This window comes from Leptonychotes weddellii, chromosome 11 (genome assembly GCF_054177405.1).
Source record: "Leptonychotes weddellii isolate Sample4059 chromosome 11, ASM5417740v2, whole genome shotgun sequence".
NCBI classification, from domain to species: domain Eukaryota; kingdom Metazoa; phylum Chordata; class Mammalia; order Carnivora; family Phocidae; genus Leptonychotes; species Leptonychotes weddellii.
Window position 1 is genome coordinate 88,376,734 of NC_138379.1, and position 27,995 is coordinate 88,404,728.

At 39.4% G+C, this 27,995-nt stretch overlaps 1 long non-coding RNA gene across 2 annotated transcripts in view; it reads right to left on the bottom strand.

Moving 5' to 3' along the window:
* LOC145716325 (uncharacterized) overlaps positions 1 to 27,995 on the bottom strand; it is a 123,506-nt gene that overhangs the window by 70,325 nt on the left and 25,186 nt on the right. The window contains exon 1 of one of the 2 annotated variants that reach the window (XR_014138940.1): positions 26,043 to 27,671. The exons of the other annotated variant lie outside the window; for it this stretch is intronic. This is a non-coding gene — a long non-coding RNA (uncharacterized LOC145716325). Of the gene's footprint in view, positions 1 to 26,042; positions 27,672 to 27,995 lie in introns of those variants that run through there. 2 annotated transcript variants of the gene reach the window in all.

Below are 27,995 nucleotides of genomic sequence, written 5' to 3' on the forward strand. Positions count from 1 at the left end.
CAGTATTCAGCTGACAGCTAAGCTGGTCCGAGGTCACTTGTCTGGTACTTTAGCATCTCAAGGAATGGGCGGCCATCTGTCTGACTGCCACGCTCTCCAGCCTCAGCTGGCCTACTCTTCCCTCACTCACAGTGCTCCAGCCACACAGGCTTTCTTTCTGTTCCTCAAATAGGCCAAGGTTATTCCTCTTTCAGGACTTTGTGGTGCCTATGTCAGGACTGATCTTATCCTCCTGGGCCCTTCTTTGTCATTCAGAGCTCCACTTAAATGTCACTGCTTCATAGAAGCATCCTCCTCACCATCCTGTGGAGGTCTTCCCTGGTCACCCCATCTACCTCCCTAATTTATTTTCATGGCATTATTGCCATCACTCTGAAATCATCTATTTTGTTTGTTTGTTTGTTTTTCCCTATTTCCTCTAATTAGAATGGAAAGGGGAACAGAGCCCTTGTCTATCCTGCTGATTTCTACATTCTCAGCACTTAGAACCATGCTTGGTACAAAATAAGTCCTTAATAAATATTTGTCAAGTGGAAGTATGAAATACTGAGTTGGGATTCAAAACTAGATCTGACTGACTTCAGAACTAAAACCAAACTGTCCTTGTATGTATTCCAGGCAGATACGGTCAGCCTAGGCCCCAGGGCAAAGAGACTGCATAAAGCAGACAGTTTGTGGACATAATTGAGAAGGGCTGCACCAGCGAGCAAGCTAGCTGTGGCCAGACCAAACTACACCGAACAGTCAAAGAAAAGACCCCATTCCAGCAAAGCCCAAACATCTCTTTGTCTGACTTCACTTCAGCCACTCTTGTGTTGACTCTTGGAGATGAGACATCTCCAAGCTGTGGTGCTGCGTCAAGGCCCTGTGCAGCTCAGGCCTTGTTTCTGGCTGGGCCCCTCCGACACTCGGCTTTGCTGGGCCACTCTACCGAGTTTTGCCCTGGCCAGTCAGGAATTGGGCCACAGCCATGTTTGTGCTGAGGCTTTAGGGAAACATGGTTTATAAATGCTTGTTTCCTCTGAGTCACTGCACAGACTTGTCCCTTCAGTACAAACATTCCGTTTGGTTTTATAACTGGGGAAAGAGGGGGTGGGAGCCAAGGCTAACTGGATCAGGTTTGAAAGCAAAGGGGAAGTGAGAAAATTTAAATAGAATTTTCTATATTAGTGAGAGTCACAAAGGAACCCTTATCTGGGTTTCAGAGGCATGCACAAAGTTTCATCGTTATTTATTTATTTGCCTTAGTTAAAAAAAAAGTTCACAGAGTAATTTTTTCCCTTCAAGCTTCCATAAAAATGCTGGAAATGTGGCAAAAGTTTTACAAAAACAATTTAAGAACAATTAGCACACATATAACCATGTTTTGAAGTTTATATTAAATGCCCTTTACTAAATAAAAGTTTTGCTTCTAATTTCCTGGCATTGTTGACTATATTATCCTTTAAATAACCACCTATTAACTTTTATCATTACTGTGAGTTTTCTGTGAATTATGCATTCCAGACCAAAAGAATTAATTCTTTATTTTCTGCCTTTTAAATAAATTTTCTACCTCATAACTTAGTGCCAGGCCTCTCATCTATAGAATTTGGCTAATGATAACAACGCTTGCTCATAAATAACTCATAAAGTTATTATGAAACTCAAATATAATTAAATATATATAAATATATAAAAAATATGATTCCTAATTCATTCATTAACCACTTGACTTTGTGTAAATTATCCTCATGATTATTGAGCTCAGACATTTAAGGAGCATGAGTTAGGTGTGGAGTCCAAAGCCTGGTAGGGGGACTTATGAGAGAGTGGTCATAATCCTTCATCTCAAGAGGATTACATGTCAGTACAAAACTAGATATGACCCTCTGAGCCATGGGTTCTTCATCAGTAATATAGAGTGCTGTATGTGAAAATACTGAATTCTGTGCTTGACAGATAATTCAAGTACCACAAATAAATTTTATAGCAGATTCTGTCAGTATCCTGCCTGTGTACTCTCCATAAAATCTCCAATAAGAACACTGTTTCCAGTTACAATGTGTGTATGGTGAGGGAGAATGTTCTCCACACCACCAAGCAATTCTCAGATTCCAGCTGGGTGTCCTGCAGTCCAACTCAATTCTGACACGATCTTCCCAGAGATAGCATCAGATCCCACAGGTTGAAGGCTCTGTCCTGAAAGACTGTTCCCACCCTTCAACCCCCTGCACTTTGGATGCCAGTCACAATTTCAGGTTGTCAACTGTGCTTTTGATTGGCCAACTATAGATTGAAGGTTCCAACAATCCCTTCCTTGGGTTCAATTATTTGCTAGAGCCACTCACAGAATTCAGAGCAACATTTTACTTACTACATCATTGGCTCATATAAAAGGATATAACTCAGGAACAGCCCTCCAAACCTCATCCTTTTGGGTTCTTATTGAGGTTTCATTACACAGTCATGATGAATTAAATCATTGGCCATTGGTGATTGATTCAACCTCCAGCCTCTCCCCCATTCCCAGAGAAGGTTAGAGGGTGGGACTAAAAATTCTAACTCTCTAATCATGAGGTTGGATCCACTGGTGACCAGTCCCCATACTTTGGTTACCTAGGTGCAGTCCAAAAGTCACCTCATTGACATAACAAAAGACACCTTTATCACTCTCAGTACTTAGGAAATTCCTATGGAATTAGGAATTCCAATTTCCAATGGAAACAAGAAAAAAGACCAAATACATATTTCTTATTATAAATTATAATATCACTGCTACTTAGGGATCTGTAGGTTTTTCCAGAAGGCTGCACTTATCACCACACACAATACCTCCCCACCCTGCGCACAGCGGGCTGGAAGTACACCCCCACTCCTAGCAGCCTTCAAGCAATGAATAACGGGAATGAATGCATAAATACCTCCAGCTCCCTCAACCCTCAGGTGGGATCATTCTGAGGCATGTGTTTTATACTTTTCCTAGAGTTTTCCCGTGAGAATAAGCTTCAGTCACCCCCTTTGGTAGCTGGCTTAATAACACACCGTTCTTCACTGCCTTCCCTTTCCTGTACCACTTCCTCTTTCCCCTGTTGGTGTTTCATGGGATCGTCTCCATAATACAGCATTTGCACTTGAATCCTTGTCTTAGTAATTAGTTCTGGAAAAAAAACCCACACGGAGAGTTGTCCTCTGTACAAAGTTATGGTTGAATGCCCAGACAAGCCAGTGGCTTTGCACAAAATTCAAATTCCACTTCTTGACCACATCTTGCTATCTTATTAATCTTGGTTATTGTTATTCCCTTATAAATATCTAGAAATATAGTAAGCAAATTTATATTTAAGTTCTCTAAGATACACAGCATCATTTAGTCTGTACAAACAGCCCCAAAAGATAGAGACTGGAAGAGAAGTGCAATGACTTGCCAAAAGTTATAGGGTCAGTGAGTAAGAGAACTGGACCTCAAGCCAAAGTCTTGTAACAACAGATCCGTTTCTCGCTAACCCCAGTCTGCAGGGTGAGACAACGTAGTTGAGAGCAGACCTCTCTCCATTCCTGGAGAAGGAACTCTAAGTATGTGTTCTCCTGTTAAGGTCAGGAGTACCATCTTTGTACACAAATGTGAACTTTTCAAGTATAAACGTGAACTTTTCAAATGTGTCCTTTTTATATGAGAGAATGGTCATCACTTAATACCTCTGCAAAGGACTTTAAATGGCAGTGTGTTCTGAGCAAAGACGCTAAGTGAACACAGAGTAAATATACTAATCTGATCTTAATTGTTCTGTAACACTGTAGGCTATGAAGATCTAAAGTACCTTCATAGGTGAACTTAAGGGCCTTAAGTCAGAGGCATTGAAGGATGTGGAAGGTGGATGAACTTGACGGCAGTAGGATATCAGGAAGCACAGCACGGCTCCTGATTGCTCTGGCATTCTCCTGTCTTGCTAAGGAAAGCTTTAGTTTCTCTTCCATGGAGTGAAGCTCATATTATCAACTCATATTTCTTGTTATATGAAAAGATTTGAGAGACAAATGCGTGTTCTTCATTCTTAGTACTATTAAGTACCTACTTCACTGCAATCATAATTGCCGTGAGCTTGGCTGAAAGGTATACAAGGACCTCAGTCACACAGGTCAATGAGAAAAGTGGGAAACTGACACAAGGACTGAGGCAACCAGTCCCTGAGCCTCGGACTTTGCTGTCTAAATGCCAGTGTTCAAAACTATAAGGTCCTCCAGAATCAAAGCAGTGGATGGATCCAGTGTCAGGGGAGTACAGGAAGAGGTCGTATTACATTCAACCGGGTAGGAGCAAAACAGCTCTATCAATTCAGAATTCCATTCAGAAGTTGGGTGACATGGAAAACAGAGTCCAGCCTGGCCATGGGCTCCACATTTTGTCAAATTCCACCAGCCTTCAGGAAGGGGATGCAGCCTCAGTGGGAAAATGGGACTGTTGAGTAGGAAACCAAAGCATATGCCTGAGTGTTCTGATGGGAACTATGTAGGAGGCCTTCAGGGAAGACTACAGCTAAATGGGCCAGTGCCCAGAGCTCCCTCAGGCATGTCATTTGTGGGTCAATGTAGCACCATAAATTCTAGACTCTGAGACCTGGTTGAGATGGGATATAGGAAAGTGGGGTAGGAAGCCTCCTAATATACTCTTTACCTGGGCCTGGACTCTTTCAGGAACCTCCACAGTGATGAGCTTCTTCACTGATTACAGGGACTAAGAGAGGGGAAGCAAAGGGCTCTATGAGGACAAGAGAGGGATGTGTGCTTGGCCCCTGCTCTCAAGGAGCTAACAATCCTGTTAGGGGACCAAGCCGTGCACCATGAAAGAGTCATGAGCACTATCAAAGAACTTTGTAAGTGAAGAACAAACTATAAAACCCAATGGCCAGTGATGGATTGATTAGTTTGGGCCACAGTAACAAAAGGTAGTTTTGAGGAGAAAATAGCCCATGAGACTGAGTGGCCTCAGAGCAGTAGCTACACAGTAAATGACAGCCACACTAAATTTCCTTATTTGCAAGGCTTATTGACATGTAGACCTTTGGAAGAGAAACTGATTTGGCTCACCAATGCTTCCTATAAATAGGAAGAGCCACAGTAGCTCCCACCCACAGTTTCCTAAGGATTCTGAAACAGGCACATATGGTATGCAGAGTGTTATACTCTACCATCTCCTCTCCTGAGACCTGAGGAGAATGGCAATAGGATGCGGGCTCTGAAGCTTTCTAGACTTGGCCTCAGACCACTATTTGGGGGTGTTTTGTTGTTTGCCCAGGAAAAACTCACAAGATGTACTCTGGAACAGCTCTCTGAGGAGGGAAGTGGCAAGAATACTGTTGCCCTCACCTATGAGAAGACATGGTACTTGACATCTGCCAACAGTGTCTCCCTGGGTTACTGTGGAGACCCAGAGCCCATACACTTTGAGTTCCCCTAACCTTTCTCATATGAACACAATGCAAAGGTGATTTTCCATTATCATCTGAGCCATTCCAAGACCTCAGAGAGAGCATAAGGAAACGGAAACTCTAGGGGAAAGTGGAAACGACAGAAGCTCTAAAGTTGCAGAGACCAGGAATCAAATTTCTGCTCAGCTGGGTGCCCTAAGGTCAATTACATAATGTCTCTATAAAATGAGAAAATTATTTACATCTCAAGTTAGTTAGGAGAATTGAGATAATTCAGGTACACATTATTAAGCAGCTCTTACGTTCCAGATATTTAATTAGATACTGAGGATACAAGGATGAATTCATTCATTCATTTATTCATTCACTCACTCATTCATTCAGAAAATGTTTACTGAGTGCCTACTATTAGCCTAATGAATAAAACAAAACTCCTGCTTATGTTCTTTTGAAGGATATAGGCAAAAAAAACACCCTTAAGCCCATAAATATGCACTATGTGTTTATAGCACAATTAATCTGTGCTATAAACAAAGACAGAGCGGGCTAAGGGGGCAGAGACTGAGGGGGGAGGTGTAGGCCTGCTCTAATTGGAGTGGCTCGGGAAGACCTCTCTGAGGAGGGGACATGTAAGTAGAAGCTGAACGAGGTAAAGGAGCAAACCAAGGAGCTATCTTGTGAAAGAGCATTCCAGCACAGAGAAGAGGAGATGTGAGCCTGATGGTGAGAGCATGCTTGGCATGTTCAAGTAAAAGCTTGGCTGCCCCTGTGGTTGAAGCAAAGTGGGCAAGGGTGAGTGTGGCAGGGCCAGACTGGGTCTTGGAAACGCTGGGAAGAAGTTGAGTGTTGTAAGAAGCTGCCAGAGGATTTTGACCAGGGGAGTGACTAGATAGGGATTTATATTGCCAAGGGATCACCGTGAAGTTGCAGGGAGAACAGGCTGGAAGAGGACAGATGAGAAGAGAAGCAGGAAAAGCTGGGACAGATTAGGGGAGGGGATAATGAGTAGGACTGGGAGGTAGTGACAGACATGCTGAGAAATGATTGGGTCTGAGAGAGATTTTGAAAATAAAATTAGTAGAATTTACTGATACATTGGATGTGAGTATGAGAGGACTTCAGAAAAGTCAGGAAGGACTCCAAGGTTTTTGGTCTGAGCAACCAGATAAGTATTTGCACAATTCACTGTGACTGGTAAGGGCAAGGAAACTAACAGGTCTGTTTTGTACAAGTTGGGCTTAAGACACCAAACAGAGATGTCCAGTAGGCATCCGGGTAGGAGCACATGGACTTGTGGGAAGAGATCAAGGCTGGTGATATAAATGTGGGAGCCTTCAGGATAGAGGTGACATTTAAAGTCATAACAGAATGAGATCATCCATGAGTCAATACACATGAAGAGAAGAAGTGCAAAAAACAAGCTCTATAGAACTCCACTGTTTAGAATTTAGGAGAAGAGAAGGAAGAGACAAAGGTAAATAAGTCTCACCCTCAAGGAGCTCACCAGTATGTAAAGTAACTAGCACCATATCTGGGATGTACCAGATGATCAATGAGCATTGCTTTTTCTTTCTTCACCCTTGGTAGAATCACTGGACTTTAAGGAGACGCAGGTGAACATGTGAATTAAAATGGTGGCAACATCTATTTCTCACCATGCATATCTGGGCATTGGGGGAAGGAAGCCTCTGTACATTGTTAATTACCACACTCCTTGTTGTCTCCTTTTTTTTTTTTTTAAGATTTCATTTATTTATTTGACAGAGAGAGACACAGAGAGAGAGGGAACACAAGCAGGGGGAGTGGGAGAGGGAGAAGCAGGCTTCCCGCCAAGCAGGGAGCCCAACACGGGGCTTGATTCCAGGACCCAGGGATCATGACCTGAGCCAAAGGCAGACACTTAACGACTGAGCCATGCAGGCATCCCATACTCCTTGTCTTCGGACAGCCCTGAGCACCCCAGTAGTTGATAGCTGCAGACTCTACATGACTGTCCCTCTGCAGCATCTGTTCACTGAAGGGCAGAACAAGAGGAGGTAAAAATGGGAAGTAGATTGAAGGTCAAAATGTATGTTGACCTGTTCATAGAAAATATTACATTTTAATATATGCTTCTTCTTAATGAGCTACAGAAGTATGTAGATAACAAGGGACATATTCTATATCCTTCTTGTGTTTGCTCCCTAAGGACCCTCTGGTATTGGGAAACAAAAAGTCAAAGTGGAAGATAAAACAGAGCATTAGTTTTGAAGCCACAAAGATTAGATCTGGCAAGCTTCTTAAGGTCTCAAAATCTCACTTTGTTCTCTATAAAATTGGGCTAATAATAATAATACCTGCTTTGCAAAGCATTTATGAGGTTAAATGAGATAGTGTATATAAAAATACATCATGAAATACAAAATGTCATATATATCTTTGTTGATAATTGCTCTAGCTATTACACTTTTAAGGCATGATGCCGTGGTCTTAAAATATGTCCAGAAATTCTTTAACACTCTTCCTTTAAAAGGTGGAATCTAATCCTCCACCCCTTGAATGCAAGCCAGGCTTGGTGAATCACTTCTAATAAATCAAATACAATGGAAGTCATGCTATGCAAATTCTGAGTCGACTACAAAAAGGAAGGCTTTTGCCTGTTGCCTCTCTCTTGGATTTCATGATCCAGGAGAAACCTGCCACCGTGTTACGAGGATACTCAAGCAGCCCTAAGGAGAGAACAAAGGCCTCACACCAACAACCAGTACCTTGGAAGTGGGCAGTCCAGCCCCAGTTGGTGTTCAGATGACCGTGAACCCAGACAACACTTTGACTGAGACGTGGGAGACTATGAGCCAGACACAATCACCTCTGAGCTCTGACCGATGGAATTGTGAGAAATAATAAATGTGTTTTGAGTCACTAGGTTTTGGGGTAATGTGTTACACAGTAATAGATATCTAAATGCATACGATCACATTAGCCCAAAATCCCGTTAAGGAATGGAAGGTAAAATTTTTCACTGCTGGTTTGAATGTATGGGTAGCTCAGGTGAAGGAGAGAGGAAAGAAAGCTGAATGAGGACAGAAGCAGTGTGAACTACGGCCCCCGATCATTCATGGGGGGCTGCATCAGAGCCCTAACCTCACACACTTTAGTCTCTGCTGTCTTCATCCCTAAAGTAAAGAATATTTTCTGGGAAGCCTCTAGCTCTCTGATTTCTCATTCTGTGAAGGCTAATTTGACTCCTGGGGTTACAGTGAGTTGTTTCCTGATCTGAACATCACGTGTACATTTGAAACTTTCTGCCTTGGAGGCCTCACTAGTGCTTACTTGTCCTGGGGCCAAACAGTCTCATAATCTCTTGATGTATTGGCCAAAGCCTACCTCCTCCAACCAGCTTATAGATACTTGAAATTCCACAATTAAGAATTGATTCCTTGCTTTGTCTAATATTAAAATGTACATTCCAGCAAAATCCCCTGTATTAATTTTCTATTGCTACCATAAGAAATTACCACAAAGTTGAAGGCTTAAAACCACACAACTCTATTATCTTACAGTTCTTGAGTTCTGAAGTCCAAAATTAGTCTCAGTGTGTTAAAATCAAGGTGTCAGCAAACCTGTGTTCCTTCCGGAGGCTCTAGGGGAGAATTTGTCTTCTTGTCTTTTGCAGCTTCTGGAAGATCCCTGCAATCCTTGGCTCCTGGCTCCACATTACCCCAACTTTTGCTTCTGTCATCATATCTCCTTCTCTGATTCTGGACCTCCTCCTTCCCTCTTATGAGGACCCTTGTGATTATATTGGACACACGGATAACCCAGGGTAATCTCCCCATCTCAAGATCCTTAACACCACATCTGTAAAGTCTCTTTTGCCCATGTAAGATAATATGTTCTGGGGATTAGGATATAAACATCTTTGCCAGGGGGGCGGGGGGTAGCTCACAATTCAGCCTACTCTACTTACAAACTTGGACTTTGAAGTTATTTCTTAGTCAATCTCAATTATGCAAGCTTTAGCAGAGAACTTTAAATTAGTCAAAAAAATCCTTTAAGGCACCAAAATAAAGTCCACACAATTTATTCATAAGAGAATTCCCTCAGGCTTTCCTCAATTAAGTTTGATGAATAAAGATAAAGCATTTACTATATATAATATTACTAGTGCTCTAAGGAATATCAAGAAGTATAAAAATTAGTTCCTGCCTTTTAAAAGACTCCCTATCTAAGAAGTATAAGACAAGTACATAAATAAGGGTAGTACAAAGCAAAATGTGATCAAGCTTTCTCAACCATACAACTCTCAGTAGGAAGGAGACACAAGGAAGACTGCTATCAGATGAAAATGTTAAGAAAAATGTCAGGGGAAATGAGAGGAAGGAAACAAAGACAACTTTAACTATTCAAGCCCAGGTAACTAAGTAAAAGGAAGGAGTTGCCATCAACATAATCATGGAAGTCAGAATGGCCATGAGGGGGTGGGGGTGGGGGTCTCAGGAATGTAATGGGTGCAGTTTGAGACTTATTCTAGAATATCTAGGTCAGGATACCAGCAGATAATTGGAAATGAGATATGCATTCAGAGTCCAAAACAGAAGTTCAAGCTGGAGATAGAAATGAGAAAGTCATTTCTATAGAGAAGTAGGTGAAATCACTAAAAGTATGATTTAAGGGCCAAAGAAAGAACTTCTAAAAGACAGGAAGATAGAGAGGAACAAGCAAAGGAAAGAAAATAGGCAGAGAACCAGGGAAATTAGCACAATGAATATCACAAAAGCTAAGGAGGAGTTTCACAAGAGAAGAGGAGGTCGGCGCTATGATCAATTTTCAGGCACCGGTGTGAATGCAGAGTTGGAAGAAAAACTCACCATTATAGAATATTTCCATTCAGAGGCAAGAGATGAAATAACCTTAACACCATATATAATAACAGAATACTGCAAAATAATTAAAAGTTATGAGTTTTGACAGTTTATGAACTTTTCTTTAATATAATGCATTTAGTTGTAAATTTATATGCTTTAATTTTTAATAATTATATATATATTTTAACAAGCTCAGATAATTCCTGAAACAAATGATTGGCAATTGCAAGCCAGAAAGGGCCTGCTATAGCATATCAGTGATGGAACTTAACAATTCCCAAATCCATTCAATCATTCATTCATTCATTCATTCATTCACATTGATTCCATCTCTGCACTTTGCTGGGCACTGAGCTGGTTATTGAGACGACAAATATAAATAAGAGACAGCCTTTCCACTGGAGAACCTCAGGTTAATATGGGATACATACTTGCAAACAAACACTACAAATAAGCATAAGAAGTGCTATGATAAAAGTATGTATAGGTCTGACATGAGCACAAAAGAGGGAATAATCAGTCCAGCTCCATTAAAAATAAAAAGCCATACTCTTTAGCATAAATTATAAAGACCTCTATGAGCTGGTCTCTCCTTATCTCAGCTCCCATAAGTAAAATACGATGTCAGCTGAGAGTAAAATACGATGATGAGGGGCACTGGCTATGCAGTCAGGAGGATCTGCATTCAAATACACATTCTACTGCTTATCAGTAATCAGTGAGTAAGTAATCTTTCCTCTGCAAAGTGGGGCTAATAATACCTACCTCACAGGTTGTTGTGAAGATTGATGGAGAGGACGTCTAGAAAACATTTAGCAAGTACTTGATACCTAGCTTGCAATAAATTGTAGCAGGTGTTTTGATTTTATCGGTCCCCCACTATGTTCAAATGAAAATGAACTGCTTGCAGTTTTCTGAGCACAACATGCTTCTCTGGGATCTATGCCTTTGCCTGGTGAATTCCTGCTCTCTGTTCAAAATTTAATGCCAACATCTGGTCTCCTCTGCCAAGAGTTAGTCATTCTCTCCTCTGTGTCACCAGTACACCAAGTAAATACCTCACTGTGGCATCAATCACAGGACAACTCTGAACAGGCTAGGAACCATGTGTTATTCCTCTGGGTCTCCCGATGCCTGACCCAAAGTATACACAAGGTAAATGCTTAATTAGTGAGCATAGTCAATAGGAAAAGATAACAATGTAAGTGAAGAAGGAAAGATTTAAGATTCTAGAGACTTCACGTTTTTTTAAATGCTCTCTCCATTCGATCAGTAATTCTAACTCTAGGAATTAATTATGAAATAATCTTAATGAGAGAAAATATGTAAATATAAAAGTTTTTTTGCAGTGTTACCTACAATATCACAAACCATAATAGAGAAAAGAAGCTAAATATCTAATAGCAGAATCATGACTAACATTGAAAATATTTGGGGTGCTGGGGTGACACAAAAAGCTGACTTTTGGTTTCTGCTCAAGTTGTGATCTCAGGGTTGTGAGATTGAGCTCTGCATCGCGGTCTGCACTCAGCACAGAGTTTGCTTAAGATTTTCTCTCTCCCTCTGCCCCCCCCACACACACTCTCTCTCTCTCAAAAAATTAATCTTTAAAAAACATTGAAAATATTTATGATATAATGACTTGACAAAATATTCCACATCATTAAATCTGATGGCTGTAAAAAGTATACAATGACAAGGGAATATGCCAATGATATAAACATAAGTGTACGAAGAAGAATGTGAAATTAAAAGTATGATCTAAATGCACACAAACCCACGTGCATTTGTGCATACACACAAAGAAAAAAGGACTGGAGAGAAATAAACCAAACTGCCAAACTGAGCTTGTGTTAGAGAACAGGATCGTAGGTGGTTAGCGATTTATTTCCTTTATTGAGGAAAGGACTATTTCAAAATTCATCTTCCACATTTCTATAAATAATGTATTACTTTTACAAAGTTTTAAAATTATAATGTGCAGGGCACCTGGGTGGCTCAGTCAGTTGAGTGTCTGACTCCTGGTTTTGGCTCAGGTCATGATTTCAGGGTCCTGGGATCAAGCCCCAAGTCGGACTCTGTGTTCAGCGGGGAATCTGCTTGAAGATTCTCTCCCTCTCCCTCTGTCCCTCCCCGCCTCACCTCTCACTCTCGCTCTAAAGTAAATAAATATTTTTTAAAATTATAATGTGTTATCCAACGTGTTTTCCTGAATTTCTCTGGGAATATTTAGCAGCCTAAGGGCAGGATGGGAAGAACCTGATCACTGGACTTCCTTGGAAGTGAAGAGATGTGGGGATCCTAAGGAAAGCATCATAGGCTTGGCCCACAGTGAGATCCAGTCTGAGTAAGGAAAGATATAAAAACCAGAGTAGGGTTGTGGTCTCAGAAAATGTGGTGAGAGAAGAGAATTTTATAGTTTTCTATCTGAGAAATAAAGTCATTCTGAAAGTGAAGCTAACATAAAAGGATGGACTGTTTGGTCTTACTTGAAGACACTATACTAATAGGCTAATCATCTGGTTTCCCAGCCCACAAGAGGTTAGAAGCAGTTAGGTAAAGGAGGAATAGTAAACCAAGTTGGATGGCTCAAACTGCTGGATACAGCTTCTCCAGCAATGAGAAATAGGAGCTGTGTCTGGAGAGGTGGGAGGTACAAAGACCCAGAAAGCATTGCAAACAAATGAGGACCTTAAGAAGGGGCAAATGATGTACACTCATGAATGAGCATGAAAGACATCACTGTATCACAATGTGGTACAGCAACTTGCTCTTGAGACGATGATTCCCACACTACAAACATGAGCTCAATGTCTTCCTTTAAAAATTGTCAAAATCGATGAGAAAATGTATTTGAAGGCACTATGTAAGGTGTAAAATGCTGCACAATTAGTCAATTATTTGTAATGCCCTCAGCATATGAAGACAGGGATACACATAATGCATTTTTAAATGCTTCTATCCGAGGCAATTCATTTTTTTAATTGGCACTTAAAACATATAATTTTCATTTATCTGGAAATTTTATTTATGTAAGTATTCTATTTATGCCTCATTTTCTAATATTTCTTATTTAAAAAGTCATTATTGTCCCACCAAGATGATTTCTCATAACTTAGAACAAATGAGTTATTCAGATTCTTTCCAGAGCAAATTTGGGGGGGGTGGGTGTGGAGAGAACATAATAGCTCAGGGCATCTGGGGGAGGGGATGCACGGATGGGGAAAGGAGGAGGAGAAAAAGGCAGTAGGACTGTCTAAAACAAACTTTCCTTACCCCCCACTTTTGCTAAGTGTTGGGTAGTGACTGGCTGCCAGGCTGCATGCCAAATTCCAAAGGACAAGTAAACAAACAGTTAATGCAAGTTATTCTGCAAATTTGCACATGCCCACCCACACAAGCACTAAATTAAACTTTCCCCAACTGAAGTCAAGCTGCAGGCAAATAAGAATTGATTAGGTATCTTTACTGTGACTCTGGCTATGGGGAACATTTTGGTTGTCAAGCCAGCATATAGTTAATTTGACCCCTTTTGCTTAAGTCAGATCCTTCCTGAATAGGCAACTTTACTTGTTGTCCTTGAGGAGAAGCCACAGACAGTGGTGTGGTCAGATTTATGCTTATAGAAAAAACAAACCCAAATTCCCTGAAATGTCTTAACTTTGACCAGCTCAAACTGGATTTTATTGCTGTTTGATTTCCAGAGGGCCATGAGCCTGGCTGCCCAGGGGAATAGACAGTGCTCAGAATGAATATTGAAATACCGAATCCTTATTTGCTCTGGGGGACTGCCAGAGCTGCCTGCTGCCTGGGTTTTAGGGGAGCCAAATAAAGGGTTCCTATTTTAAAGACCCAGAGTAAAAGAATTCTCTGTAATCCTTTCCAGAAAGAACAAAATGAAGCCACTGCAAACAGTGATGAATCAAAATAATATGTGTATGATGAGAAAGAGCATTTTTTTATTGTGGCCAAAAAGTTGGTGGTAAGGCCTAGGACCAACCATTCTAAGTGGCTCCTTCACCTGCCCTGCCCAACACTTGTGTGCAGATGAAATTCGTGAAAAATTAATGCCAAGGGCAGATTTGAACAGGGGCACGGAGTACATCAGTGGTTCTACCAACAACCTCCAACTTTCTGTCTGAGCAGCTTGAACAGGGGGGGCGAAGGGGGTAGCTGACTGCAGATGCGTAAAGCGTACGCCTGCTGTAAAGCTCACAGCATCTTAGCTGGTGCCCTCTGAACGTCTAATTTATCATAGGCAGAGGCAGTTAGGCAACGGAGCAGTAGGATGGGCTAAGGCTTCCCCAGGCACTTTTCTGAAGACCCGCAGTTCCAAAGGTCATCCTGCTAACACGGGAAGTAATTTCACAGGCCGGTGATGACTCTGCCTTGGGTAATGATAGACAAAGTTGAGACCAATCATGATATTTGGGATCCCCCACTATGTAGTGAAGAAGGAGAAGAATTCTCTTGAATTCTGATTACTCTGGAGGAGAAATGCAAAGAAAACTAATGTTTCCCTTGGAGGTAATGTGCTCATTTGAGGCAAATGGCCCTCACCTGAGGCAGGTCCCCAACTCCTATTAGGAGTAAATATCCTATTTTCCTTTTCAGGGAGTAGCATTTTATTTAATTACAAAAACACCATAAAACATTAAAAAAAAAAAAGTAAGGCTCCCTTGCTCAAACCCCTGCTCTTAAACACTGCAATGCACAGGGAAGTGGGCCCCTGTGTGGGTGGGACCAGATTGGAATGCTGGATCAGAGTGCAGCATTCACCATGGATAAAGGATGGGACCCCTGATTTGAGTGAAAGCCAACTCTGGAGTTTCCGGTAACCATGGTAACCAGATCAGAAACACACATTAATGATAAGCAAAAACAACTGGCAGCCTGCCTAGGCATCACTTAGAAGCATTAGCTTCCCAAGGTGAGTGTTGCAAATAAAGAGCGTGCAGAATGATGGTTCTGGAACAGGCTCACAGTTCAGCGGCACTCCTTTGTTCTCGCTGAGAAAAGCACTTCTCAGGCTGCCACAGTGCTGGGGTCTCACCAGCACTTGCAGATACAGAAGCAGAGCCCACTCCCGGACTGATGTCTGGGATTCTGTGCCTCTTTCTTATCAAGTGTGTTCTAATTATGGATGTATAATTCCCTCATATGGCCTTACTGATCCAGCTGTACAAGTCCACTGAGATGTTACATTCCCACCATAAGTAACATCAGGGTAGGCCTGACCCCTCTAAGGACAGGGCATTGGCTTCCCATGGAATACATCGGGTTTCAGGACCTGCAACAGGAGTTTACAGGCCCCTAATCAGATCAGGATCATCAGCGAAATGTGCTGAACACAATACAAGTGTCAGCTCCTGAAGACATGGGTTCCAGTCTAAGTTTGCTCACTTATTTCCCGTGTAACTTTGGGCATCTTGTCTCAGGCTCAGTTACTTACTCCATCTCTCAAATGAGGATAATCAATTTCCCCGTTGATGACTTCACAGGATTAAATGAGATATTGTGTGTCGGGGCATTTGTCTTGCCCATCAAAAATAACCACTTTCTTCTATGCCCTCATAGTCCACTTTTTTAATGTCTCTTATTAGACACCCCATAGCCAGCCCTTATTCATAGTTCTATGTAAGCCTATCTCATTAAATTGTGAGCTCTTTGAAGGCAGGAATACCTTAGATTAATGTCTTTGTATCTCCAATCCTGAACCTAGTTCATTCACAAGGATTAGCATATACATGTAATTTGTATTATAAGGGGCTCAATAAGTAAATGTTGAACTGAATTTAACTGCCCTATTTGCCCATCAGCTACCACTTCCTACTGGGAGTATCTGGATTGAGCAAAGCTAGACAGCTTGGGCAAGCGGGAGTCTGGAGTGGATTCTAACTGGAGTTTGGGATAGAGTTGAAGCAGTAAACCATAGGATTGGAGGAGTTGTGTCTGTCATGACCTTCTAGACAGGCTGAGGGTATATAGTCAAATTCAAACATTTGAGCCATATTCCTGGTGTCACTACTGCTCTTCTTACCTGGATGACCCCCAAGAAGATCCTGTCAATAATTCCATTTGCCCAAATTTGTTTCTCTACAAACAAATTTGTTTGTCTCTTTTTAAGAAAACTGTACTCCAATGGATAGGAGAAGAAAGATTAGAAGTAACTTTGGAAGTGATAAGTGAATTTGTATCTTCTCCTTAATACTTATTTTTATATTACACATTTTTAATGAAGATATCCACTCTTTATTTCTCACAGGTGAATTCATGAGATAATGTATTGAAAAGAGTATTTGCAAACTTCAAAAGACTATGCCAGTTAAGCTATTTTTATAAGAATAAAAATGTAGCCGGCTTCAGTTGCCTGTGTTCCATGTCTTTTAATTTAAGGAATTTGTAAACTTGGATTCATACCCTGGATCCAGCTCCTAAGTCCAGCTGTCATGAATGTCACAGATGAGTCAGGGTGTTTGGTGGGACCATCCTCCCATCTCCAGGATCTCCTCTTCATAGCGGGGCTACCCATCATACCAATTATGCTCTCGAGCATAGGACAAATCTAAACCAAGTTCGTTCGGGTGTTTCTGGGGGTTACACATTTTTGGCTTTGCAATCATATGGTACTTCATTATCTTCTATGAGCATTGCTTTTGTAGCCAGCATTGCTGTGGGAAATACAGAGTGCCCTGGCTAAAAGTGAGTCCTGGAGTGTTTTCAGTACTAAAAGGGCAATTGATGCTTTCTAAACTTTGCAATACCAGACAAGAAATACAATTTTTCAAAACAAGGATCATAATAATAGCAAACACTTCTTTAGTACTATATATATGTGCCAGGTACCACTCTAAATTATTTCTAGCTATACAAATTTATAATTCATACTACAACACTATGAGGTAGGTATTTTTTATTAAACCCATTTTATATATGAGGCTGGGGCACATAGAAATAAAGTCCTTGCCCAAGGTCATAGAGCTATGCGGTAGTAGTGCTAGCATCTGAATCCAAATAGTAAGGTTTCAGACTCTTAATTACTAGGCTCTTTATTCATAAGAAGGGAGCATGGAAAAACAAAAGACAAATTCCAAAATCTCATTATAGCAAGTAATTTCAACATTTTTCTCCTCATCAAGACTCTTTTAAGATGCAGTTTTGTCACCTAAGTCTTTTCTCCTACTGTCTTTCTGGTAATGACCAGCAATCAAATAGACAAAAGGAAAAAAAATCCTTCCTCTTTCCCTTTCTTCTTTCCTTCCTTCCCAAATTTATTTACTGAATCCTAATATTTACTAGGAATTGACTTCAGAGTGGAAAATGAGCATAAATAATGTCCAAAAATAGATCACAACCTACAGGTGGCAACATGTAAGTAGTAGGTCAAAGTTTTAGAGTAGAAATATAAAGAAAATTGCCTGTTGCAGGAACACTGGGGAAGAACAGTTAATTCCGCCTGAGGTTCCAGAAAGATAGAAAGAGAAAGAAAGGAAAAAAAGGATTTGGGAAAAGTCCAGCAGTAGATATTAACCCCAATAATTGAAAATTCTTTCAATTCAGTAGTTACTTATACAGAATCTACTATGAATCTAGCATTATATTAGGGGCCAAAAGAATATTAAAGATAATATGACTAGGTCCTTACCTCAAGACGTATACAATCTTACTGAGGGGTAAAAGTTATACCCATAAAATTATTAGAAGTCCATGATAAAGTGCCAAATGCATCATGCAGACAAGGAATGCAATAGAAGGCAAAAGAAGGGAGCTATAAAGATAGTCAGCCACAAAGAATTTCATGAAGATAGGAACACATCATATGTATTTTGTGTCCTAGCCTTACCATGGCTCCAACTTATTTACCTACCTTTCTTTTCTCTTAGCTGGAATTTCTCCTTTTTTTCTTATTTTGTTACATTTATTTTTACAAGCCAATTTAAATCTTTTTTTTAAATAAAAAGGTAAGGAAAGGGAGGGAAGAAAAGAGGGAGGGAAGAAGGACGAGTATCTCCATTAACCCTTGGACCTTATTATGCTCTAAGCTATGCAGTCCAATAGCATATTATTACGTAGACCCTACATAACACTCAGCTCTACCATTCATAGACATGTGACCTTGGACAAGTTGTTTCTTGAAAAAACCTTGAAAAGAAAAGTTTGAAACTATTTTCTATACTGAGATTTTGAAAGGTTTTGTGTATTTTGCTTTTCTATGTCCCCTATTTCATAAACCACGTACTGAGGCCTCAGGTTCCTCATCTATAAAATGGAAATAATAAGAAAACTTTCTTCAATAGGTGTATTGGGAGGATAAAATGAGTTAATTACATTAAAATGTTCAGGGACGCCTCTACACATAATTACTATTCATTAGTCATTCAACAGCTATTTCCTGAACATTCACTATATTCCAAGAATTGATCTAAATCCTGGAAATACATAAACAATTTACAATCCCTGTGTTCAAATATTTCACAATCTAGTGGGAAAAACACTAAACAAATCATTTTAATATAGCTTGGTATTTGCTAAATTAGCAGTATGCACAAGCATATCTTCATGGTATACTTTCCTAGCACAGCATATGAATGCATTCACTTTTTACTAGCCATATCAAACTACTGGCTAAAATTGAGCTTGTGGTCAACTAAAACTTCCAGATTTTGTCCTAGGAACTACTGCTTATTCAAGTCTTCTCCTTCCTAAAACATGCAAGCAAATTTCTATGTGGGTTTTTTTTTCTGTATAACATTTCATCTGCTTTAAGCACATCATTCCAGCTTTTTAGGATGGCATTAAATCTAAGTGTCCTTGTCCACCTTAGCTCCCCCTGGCATGGTTTGCATCTTCTGTAGATTAAATGAGCATGCCTTCCACATCTTCACTAGGTTCACTAAAGAGGACAGTCATGAACAGAACCCCATAGCACCATGAAAGACATCCTTTTATAGTTATTAATCTAGTTACTAATCACCCTTTTGAAATGCAAACAACTCTAAATTTTACCTCACTGTGCTATCAGTCACTCCATGTTTTTCAGTTTTGCTCACCAGAATATTTAACAGAGGAGCCATGTTAGGTAATAAGAAACTATGGTGTTTTGTTAAAATCAAGATATATTCTCTGTATAGTACTCCCTGGTCTAAAATGAAGCAAAATAAATCCTTTTTTATGGTTCACTCTGCCTCCTGACAATAACCACCTTCTTTTCTAATATTAAAATGCCTAATGATTATCCCACCTCTCCAACTCCCCATCCCACCCCCTTCCCACCTCCTAAATTGTGAGCCCTTCTAGGTCAGGACCATATAACTTTTTGTCCAGAGTGCCTAGCATAATTCCTGACATATAACAGATAATCAATAAATAGTTGTTGAATAAATGAATGAAACCATCTGTCCTATTTGGTTTTGGTTCAAGTTTCATCCACGACTTTTCTTTGCTAAATTGCAATAACTATTCCATGCCAAGTATGGGATCACACTTTGGAATTTATTAAGTTATGGGTTATTAATAATAATTTCAGGCATTAACTTAAGAATGATGGTGTAATGTTAATGGATAACAAAGAAAAAATAGAGTGCAATTTCTGTTTTACCTCTGCCCTTTGAGGGAAAATAGAAAAGGATAGAATAAAGTGGGTGAGGTAGATACAGAGATTGTAAGAAATCATCTGCCACTCCTGGTGAGTTCAAGTAACCCCAGGGAACTCAGAAATCTTACAGGCAAAATCAATGTATCCATACTAGTGAACTCTAAAGTAGAGAAGGAGTCTTAGCAGATATAAGAAGTAAAGATAAATAAAACTCTAATTTTCTAAAGGGGAAAGAAAGTGGATTGGTATTTTATTTTATTTATTCAATTTACTTATTGGTATTTTATTTAATTTATTCTCTTTGTCCAGATTTGGTTATTACTATTCTAAAGGGTATTTAATACTATAAAATGAGTTGAGAAATTTTTTTCTATTGTTTTTTTTTCCACTGTTTTGAAGATTTTGTGTAAGACTGAAATGATCTCTTCCTTAGAGTTTGGTGGAACTCACCTATAAAATCATTTCAAAATGTTTTTATTCTAGGAAGACTGTTGATTACTAATGGAGTTTTTTTTTTTTTTTAATTATAGGACTTTTTAGGTTTTCTATTTCTACTTGAGGAGTATGTTCATTTTGTATATGTTTAAATTTTATGGGCAAAATGTAAACATATTATTCTATAACCAACCATGCAGTACTGTATTATGACCACTTTTCATTCCTAAGAGTTTCTTTTAACTTTTTTCATGACCAGTTTCACCGAGGTGTGTCTGTTAATTTTTGGCTATATTGATCTAAAGGATGGTATATTTATTTTTTGTTTTCTCCTTTCTGCTTTTATTATCTCATTACTTTTATTTTCTTTAGACTGGTTCTATTGTTCCTTTTCTAACTTAAATTTTACCATTAGCTCATTAAATTTCACTCTTTCTTCTTTTTTGATAAAAACATTTAAAGCTACAAAATTCTCTATACCCATTGTTTTAGCTATATCCCACACATTTTGAATCATATTATTTTTTATCACTATTTAGTTCTAAGTATTTTCTAAGTTTTTTGGAGGGAAAATTTAGTTTATACTTCAATTACGGTGTAGACATATGATATAATCTGTAGGATACCGATCCCTTGATAGTTGAGGGTTGGTTTCTTCTGCCTAGAATGTGCTCAATATTTGTAAATTTTCTTGTGTGCTTAAGAAAAACCTAGTTGATCCTCATTATTTATAGATTTCATATTTGTGAATTCACCTACTCACTAAAATTTATGTGAAATGCCAAAATCAATACTCATGGTGCTTTTGCAGTCATTTGTGGATACTCACATAGCAGTGAAAACTTTGAATTGCCCAATGTGCACGTTCTCAAATGAGGTCAAACAAGGTGATAGCCAGCCTTTTTGTTTCAGCTCTCATATACTAAATAGGTATCCTTTTTAGAATCTATTTAGTGTCACATTTTTGCATTTTTGTGCTTTCTTATGGTGATTTTTCTATCTGAAATGGCCTCCAACCATAGTGCCCAAATGCTCTCTGGTGTCCCAGAGTGTAACTCAAGTATGAGCTACAGTGCTTTTGGCATTAAGCTCAGTGTTAATAAATCAACAGTTTATATTAAATAAGGTGTCTTTAAACAGAATACACATAAAATGAGCTTACGTATTGTTGATCAGTTGATAAAAATGTCATGATCGGAAGCTTACAGGAACTTATCCTCGTATTTCTCCCTGGAGCAATGATTCGGTATTCACTACGTGTTGTTGAGGGGAGGTGGGTAGGGGCGGACAAAATAGATAAAGGGGATTAATAGATACAAACTTCCAGTTATAACATAAGTAAATCATAGAGATACAAATACAGCATAGGGAATATAATCAATAATACTGTAATAACATTTTATGGTGACAGATGATGACAACACTTATAGTGGTAATCACTGAATAACGTACAGAATTGTCAAATCAATATGTTGCATACCTGAAACTAATATAACACTGTATGTAAATTATATTTCAATAACTTTTTTTAAAAATGGTAAAAGAAAAAAAGTGCTGCTGCAACATTATAGACCATAACAACCACCAATAACAAGAATCGACCATTTATACTCACTAATTGTTGGGTAAAGATTTCTAAATATACCAATTAAAATTGTAAAATGGAATATGCAGACACATGTCAAAAACATGTCAAATCTGGGGGCACCTGGGTGGCTCAGTCGGTTAAGCGGCTGACTTCGGCTCGGGTCATGATCCTGGGGTCCTGGGATCAAGCCCCACATCCGGCTCCCGCTCGGCAGAGAGCCTGCTTCTCCCTCTCCCTCTGCCTACCACTCTGCCTACTTATGCTCTCTCTCTGTCAAATAAATAAATAAAATCTTTAAAAAAAAAAAACAAACATGTCAAATCTGGACAATAGCAGGTTATTTCACAAGGTCTGATAACTTTAGGAATAAGGTTAAGGAGGCCCACTCGAAGAGGATTGATTAATGGATCAGCCTCTTACTTTGAGGGAGATTTCTAGTGGCTGACTCTAGGGCTAAGGCCCTGCACCTTGAACATATTTACCATGGTATGAATAAGAGCAGTTAGAGGATATGTTCTTAGCAACCTCTCTAATCTTACTAGTTTCCTATATTTTTTCATCTTCTTGACTTACCAATTTAAACTCTACCACCATTCACTTCTTCCTTGATATTCTTCTTCATTCAAGACTGTCTAAGAGTGAAATGCAGTTTCACTGTTCTCTTGCTATTTCTAGGGACTAGTATACAAATCCTCTTGTTTTACGAGTTTTGAGTATTACTGCTATAAGGAAATACAAAATAAATCTGAGAAAGTTATCATGCTTTTCCAAAGAGCTAATAGTTACGGTTCCTAGTGTGTATTTAATTCATTTTGACTTAAAGAACATGCTTCTGAACATTGAGCATAGGCCAGGCATGTGCAAAGTGCCTCCAGGGACATGAAGAGAATAAAATGATGACACTGCTTTCAAGCAAGCTGATGCTTCTTCCTTCGTTAGAGTTTATGATACCTGCTAGGAGGCCAGCAATCCTTGAGGCATTCCTCCCAAAGCCAACTTATAAGTGTTGGCTTTCTAAGTACCTCAAGCTTGTATGATTCTCATTACAAAGGATCTCAGCACAGTGAGGGAGCACTCCCTGGGGCATTTCTTCAGGCCTATTTACCAATGTATAGAAGACCAAAATATATGCACCAACCACCACCACTACTGCCACCAACAATAACAATTTGTAGGCAACTTGACTCTAGAAGAGAAAGCAAATTCATAAACTGAAAAGAGTTAGGATCTAAAAAAAAGAGTTAGGATCCAATCTCCAAATCCAAATATAACAAAATAACATAGCCAGATGTCCACAGGGCAAGGGTAAAAATGGACAATTTTTGTTTATTTGATTATGCAACCTTTGTACCAGTTTATCTTGTTTATTTTTAGGAATAATTACTTGAAAGCTACACTGGGGGCTGAAGAAGGAAGGAATGGGTATAGAGTCTCAGTTACGCAAGTTGTAAAGAGTTCTGGAGATGAATCATGGTGATGTTTGCACAGTGATGTAAATGCACTTAATACCATTAAACTATACATTTAAAATGGTTAAAATGGTAAATTTTATGGTGTATGTATTTTACCACAATAAAAAAATTTAAAAGGAAGAAAACTATACCAGATGTTGAAGACAAGGCGAATACATAATTTTGAAATTTCATTTCCATAGCATAGGATTCTGTCCTCCACTCTCTAATCCTCTCTGTGTACATCTCTAGATGATCCCACCTAGTCCCAAATGTTTTAAGATAAAGACTTTGACATTTTTAGTTCTATTTCAGGGATTCTTAAACTTTGGTTCCTTGAACCTCTTTGGCAGTCTGTTAAAGCCATTCACAGGATAACATTTTTAAATGTATAAAATAAAATACAGAGTATTACAAAAAAAAATTGTATTGAAACTCAATTATCAAATATAAAAAATATTTATTATATTGCAATAAAAGGTACTCCTTTTTTAACTAATTAAGTAATGTGATATAGCAGAGGGCCTAATAACCACCATCTATAATATCAAAGCAATAGTGAGTATAAATATCCAAGATATTTGCAACTGTAATAAGATATGAAAATATCTCATTTTTACTGGTGAATATACCACAAGTATTGCTAATATTATTATGGTTTATTGCCTACAATCATAATAGAGGGAAATACTAAATTTTAATTTAAAAATATCCAATAAGACATAAGGATAAATCATGATGAAGTGGGATTTATTCTGGGAAAATAAGACTAGATGACTGTTGGTAGAAACAATAACTATAATTTACCACATTAAAGATAAAGGAGGAGGGGCGCCTGGGTGGCTCAGTCGTTAAGCGTCTGCCTTCGGCTCAGGTCATGATCCCAGGGTCCTGGGATCGAGCCCCACATCAGGCTCTCTGCTCCACGGGAAGCCTGCTTCTCCCTCTCCCACTCTCCCTGCTTGTGTTCCCTCTCTCACTGTGTCTCTCTCTGTCAAATAAATAAATAAAATCTTAAAAAAAAAAAAAAGATAAAGGAGGAAATCATGTAATCATCTCAAAAGATGAAAAACACCAGAAGCATTTCATGAAATTCAATATCCACTCATGATTTAAAAATAAAATTTTCTTCAAACTAGAAATAGAAAGAAATCTTCTCAATATGATTAGGGGCATCTATGAAACAATCTACATAAAACGCCACAATATCAAACCCGTTCGTCCTACAATCAGGGTGAAATAAAGTGATGTTTGCTCTCACCACTTCCAGTCAACATTGTTTTAGAGATCCTAGCCAGTGAAACAGGCAATAAAATAAAGGCATAAATGTTAAAAATGAAGGCATATAACTTAATTCACAGATGATTAAGTATATAGACAATCCAAAGGAATCTTAAAAATAGCCACCAGAACTGATGACTTGTGCAGCAACGTCACAGTATACAAGGTCAAAACACAAAAACCAATTACATTTCTATATGCTAGCAACAATCAATTTAAAAGTAATAAAAAAATTTACCATTTACAATAGCACAAAAAATGTGAAATGCTTAGAGATAAATTTAACAGAATATTCTAAGACCTGAAGAATAAAAACTATAATATAAAAACTACATGTTCTAGAGGGAGGCTGGGAAGATGGCAGAGTAGGAAGACTTGAAAGTCACCTCGTCCCATACATACAACTAGATAACACATCAGCGTAAATAACCCAGAATACAACCTGAAGACTGGCAGAACAAACTCCACAACTAAAGGTAGAGAAGAGGCCACATGGAAGAGGGTAGGAAGGGTGGAGACACAATGGGGAGCTAAAAGGGCCCCAGCTGTCTGCAGCCAGGAGAGAGCCAGGGGCACGGAGAGGAGAGATAAAAGACCATTACACTGGGAGCCCGCACTGGGAAGACAAATCATCATAACATTTGGCTTTGGAAGCAAGAGGGGCCAAATTTAATCATTTCTTACAACCAGTAGATCCTAAAGCCTGGAATTTTAAAAATCAGAGGGCTGGGCTCTGGGAGGCATTAGGAAGGTGAGTCCCTGACCTTAAAGAGACAGCATGATAAACAGCCCCTGGTGACCCAGGATAAAAGCAGCAACTTGAAAAATGCCTGAGGCATATGGGAGATAGAGATTTGTACTCATCTCAGAGCATGTCCCCAGGGCAGGGATACCCGGGAGACCCCTGCAGGAACAGAGGAGCTATCGGATGCTACTTCCCTCCCCCGGCCCTCAGCATAAGCACCTATGGGAATGAACCAGCCCAGTGTGGATACTTACTACCTAACTGGCTTATACCAAGCTCCATCCCCTCTTCGGCAGATCCACCCTTTCCAGTGTCCCTTGCCTCAGTCCCAGAGCTGCAGGTCCCCTCCCCTAGAAGACCTGCATAAACCTGGCCAAAAACTGTGTCTCCCACCCCTGCATTTTGTGGGACCTTGGTCCAGGGGTGGCAGGGTGGGAGCAGGCCCCATAGAAGCCTGAGGTGCACCATGTTAAAACTCATGCCCAGCCCACACAGTTCCAGTCCTGGCTACAGCAGCAGCTCTCATTTCACAAGCAGCCCAGCAAACCCCTTGTTCAAACCACGCACACCACCCCAGCCAGGGACCAAACACTGCCCACAACAGGCAAAGACAGCCTCTGCAGATGACTGGACTGAAGGAAAAAGGGGCCAGGACACAACAGCAGGAGAAACACAACACACATAGAAGATACCTCCTAAAGTGTCAGGTCCTGGGGAACAGGGGACACAGCACTGCAGGGCACATAGCACCTCTTCTTCATAAGGCCATTACCGTCAAGAGCAGGAGACATAGCTGACCTTCCTACACAAAGAAAGAGACACAGACAGTTAGACAAAATGAGGAAACAGAGGAATATATCTGAGATGAAAGAATAGGACAAAACCAAAGATTAGTTGACCAAAGAGTTGAGGGTCCGTTTCTGGGCTCTCTATTCTGTTCCATTGATCTGTGTGTCTGTCTCTGTGCCAGTACCATCCTGTCTTGATGATTATAGCTTTGTAATAGAGCTTGAAGTCCGGAATTGTGATGCCACCAGCTTTGCTTTTCTTTTTCAACATTCCTCTGGCTATTCGGGGTCTTTTCTGGTTCCATACAAATTTTACGATTCTTTGTTTTGTGTGTATTATTTGATTTGTATTATTATTTTCTTTGAAAAAGTGGATGGTATTTTGATAGGGATTACATTAAATGTGCAGATTGCTCTAGGTAGCATTGACATCTTCACAATATTTGTTCTTCCAATCCATGAGCATGGAACGTTTTTCCATTTCTTTGTGTCTTCCTCAATTTCTTTCATGAGTATTTTATAGTTTTCTGAGTACAGATTCTTTGCCTCTTTGGTTAGATTTATTCCTAGGTATCTTATGGTTTTGGGTGCAACTGTAAGTGGGATGGGCTCCTCTTTCTTCTGTCTTGTTGTTGGTACACAGGAATGCCACTGATTTCTGTGCACTGATTTTATATCCTGCCACTTTACTGAATTCCTGTATGAGTTCTAGCAGTTTTGGGGTGGAGTCTTTTGGGTTTTCCACATAAAGTATATCATTTGCAAGGAGTGAGAGTTTGACTTCTTTGCCGACTCGGATGTCTTTTATTTCTTTTTGTTGTCTGATTGCTGTGGCTTGGACTTCTAATACTATGTTGAATAGCAGTGGTGATAGTGGACATCCCTGCCGCGTTCCTGACCTTAGGGGGAAAGCTCTCAGTTTTTCCCCATTGAGAATGATACTTGCTATGGGTTTTTCATAGATGGCTTTTATGATATTGAGGTATGTACCCTCGATCCCTATACTCTGAAGAGTTTTGATCAAGAAAGGATGCTGTACTTTGTCTAATGCTTTTTCTGTATCTATTGAGAGGATCATATGGTTCTTGCTCTTGCTTTTATTAATGTATTGTATCACATTGATTTGTGGATGTTGAACCAACCTTGCAGCCCAGGAATAAATCCCACCTGGTCATGGTGAATAATCCTTTTAATGTACTGTTGGATCCTATTGGCTAGTATTTTGGTGAGAATTTTTGCATCCATGTTCATCAGGGATATTGGTCTGTAATTCTCCTTTTTGATGGGGTCTTTGTCTGGTTTGGGGAACAAGGTAATGGTGGCCTCATAAAATGAGTTTGAAAGTTTTCCTTCCATTTCTATTTTTTGGAACAGTTTCAGAAGAATAGGTATTAATTCTTCTTTAACTGTTTGGTAGAATTCCCCTGGGAAGGTATCTGGCCCTGGGCTTTTGTTTTTTGGGAGATTTCTGATGACTGCTTCAACTTCCTTAGTGGTGATAGGTCTGTTCAGGTTTTCTATTTCTTATTGGTTCGGTTTTGGTAGTTGATACATCTCTAGGAATGCATGCATTTCTTCCAGATTATCTAATTTGCTGGCATATAGTTGCTCATAATATCTTCTTTTTTTTTTTTTTTTTTGCTCATAGTATCTTCTTATAATTGTTTGTATTTATTTAGTGTTGCTTGTGATCTCTCCTCTTTCATTCATGATTTTATTTATTTGGGTCCTTTCTCTTTTCTTTTTGAAACTCTGGCCAGGGGTTTATCAATCTTATTAATCTCTCAAAGAACCAGCTCCTAGTTTCGTTGATCTGTTCTACTATTCTTTTAGTTTCTATTTCATTGATTTCTGCTC